Source organism: Mus pahari, chromosome 10, assembly GCF_900095145.1.
Source record: "Mus pahari chromosome 10, PAHARI_EIJ_v1.1, whole genome shotgun sequence".
NCBI lineage: Eukaryota > Metazoa > Chordata > Mammalia > Rodentia > Muridae > Mus > Mus pahari.
Genome location: NC_034599.1, coordinates 64,444,453 through 64,447,028, shown reverse-complemented (window position 1 = coordinate 64,447,028; position 2,576 = coordinate 64,444,453). Strand labels below are relative to the sequence as shown.

General features: G+C 46.5%; 1 pseudogene; it reads left to right on the top strand.

Annotated features, from left to right (window-relative positions):
- Nucleotides 1–2,003: 2,003 nt before the first annotated feature.
- Nucleotides 2,004–2,159, top strand: LOC115064911 (annotated as a pseudogene).
- Nucleotides 2,160–2,576: the final 417 nt, after the last annotated feature.

The following is a 2,576-nucleotide window of genomic DNA, read 5'->3' as shown; positions in this document are numbered from 1 at the left end:
ACATTACCAAGAAGTGTCATCAAACAGAAAATAAAGATATTTTTCACATCCTTAAGTAATTCAAAAAAAATTGGGGATGATCCTTCTAATGTGGAAGGCTCAGAATAAAGTTGCTCACTTTCAATGCGAGTGTTAACTTCCTTAAGCCATGGGGCCTCAAGTATGGTGAAGTGGGTAATTTGTCAGATGGACCCTCGGAGTTGGAAAGAGTGAAGGCACCCTACAGATGCCCCAAAATCATTCAAAACTTTAAAGCCTCAAAGAATGGTACAAGCTAATGAATTAAGCTAGTTAAAGAGCGTTGGCCAAATATACCATCCTTTGTGTACAGCGCACATTAGGCTCGTGATGAGCACACAGTGTGGCTACAGCAGCAGACCTGCTATATTGCAACAAAGAGAAAACTTCAAGATTGGCTTGTCCACGGAACATCTGGATACTCAGAGCAATCGAGGAACATCTCACTTGTTTAGCAGTTAAGAGCCATTTGTTGGGGTCCAGTGAGAGATGGCAAGATGGCTCAGTGGTTAAGGTACTTGCTGTGTATGATGCTTAGGGCTACCCTCCCGCCATCTTCATAAGTTCAGCTGTGCCCGCTTGCAAACGATCATCACCGCTGGACTTGTTGAGTGTTGACCTTCTGTCACTATTCAGCCACTCCTCCCAAGCAGTTGTAGGCAATTCTTCCATAACTGCACATGGCCTCTGGGACCTGTGGAGGAGCAGATATTAAGGTCAAAAGTAACAGAACGTCTGAAGGCTTGTGTTGGCTGAGACTTGCTCTTCTCATTTCTAATAAGTGTTCCATCTGCCTCCTCATCTTAGAGAAACGTAGGGTACCCCTCATAAATAAATATAAGGCATAAAACATCAAAAGATTTCTCTGGGTTCAACAACTAAATGCAACGTGTGCAGAGTTGAAAGTTTGACCACTAGAAAAAATAAACTATAAGTATCTCATAAGATGTTATTTAGTTGTAATCAATGTTAAGTGGCTTAACTTCCATTTTAAAAAAAATTATAGCTTATCCCACTGAAATAAATATGGCATGAATCGCTAATGTAATCATACCTAAAGAAGGTCACTGTCAATTAAACATCATGGCCATGGGAACTATACAAATAAGAAAAATCCCCCATTGACACCCCTGCATGGATATTACTTTCTCTTATACAGACCGTGCCCAAACAAATATGCTATGGGCCAAGGGGATGACTCACGCAGTAAAGTGCCACTGTGCAAGCATGGAGTCCTGAGCAGGGTCACGGCTCTCCATAAATGCAGTGCCAGCCAGTCAGGCCTGTACTCCCAGCACTAGGGAGGCATCCTAGGGCTTGCTGACCACCGAGTCTGGCGCAATTATCAAGAGCCAGGGTTTAATAAAGCCTTGTCTCAAAAAAATAAGGCGGAGAGCTGGGGAAGTGGCTCAATGTGAAAGCGCTTGCCACACACACACACACACACACACACACACACACACACACACACAAGGGCCAAGAGTTTGGCTCTCCAGAACCCAGGAAACGCTTGGTGGGTGTGGTGGCTTGCCTTCAGTCTCAGCCTTGGGAGGCATAGACATGGATGCCTGTAGCAGGCTGACTAGTGAGACTAGCTGTATCAGCAAGCTATGGGTTTGATTGACAAGACTCTGTCTTGGGCCTCTATATGCACATTCATATGTACATGTATGTGTATGTGCATGTGCATGTGCATATGCATATGTATATGTATATGTACACACACACAGAGAGAACATACCCATGAAAAGAATGAAAACATATCGGGAGACTGATTGTGGAAAACACCTGGCATTGAGTTCTGATCTCCATTGCACTCAGGCACATCCATATATACAAACATGTGCACATACACACACACACACACTCACATAAGCTCTTGAACCTGCTTGAGGCAAAAGACCACAGCAGTGAAGGAGTTCAAGCCTTGATACATGAGGACTGTATCAAGTTACTTGGAACGCATAGCTTAAAATAATAGGAAATTCCCCTGGCAATGGGCAAAGAGGCACCTTGGTGGTGGTGGTGGTGGTGGTGGTGTCCCTCTATCAGTCAGGGACACAGCAGATGGCAGGCCTTTGTTCATCTTAGCTTGAGGCCTGGCTTGGTGACTGAAGCTGTTTTATGCCCAGGACTCATAAAAATCAAATCAAACCCAGGCAGTGTGGAAGGAGTAAGACAGAGACCTGGGGGCTGCCACATCACCATAGACCTGTCCTCCAGCGCACAGCACAGGCAGGTCATAGACACCTGCTTGCCAGCAGCCACACAGTGTGGACAGAGGGTGTCACCCAGGGGCCTGCTTGGTGTGTGGCCAGCCTGTAGCAGGAGCCACCACAGTGTCTGAGTATGTGGTGGAACAGCTTGAGCTCTAAGAGGAGAAGCCTGTTGTGAGTGGTCAGCCCTACCACCTGGGGCCATGGTGAGGTCCCAGCCTGAACTGCTGCCTGAGGGCTATGCCTGAGCCCATGCCTATGCAGCCACAGGGGTCAGTGCCAATATTCATGGCTCCTATTACCACTAGAGAAACGTGGACGTCCCTGGTTGGGGTAGCCACC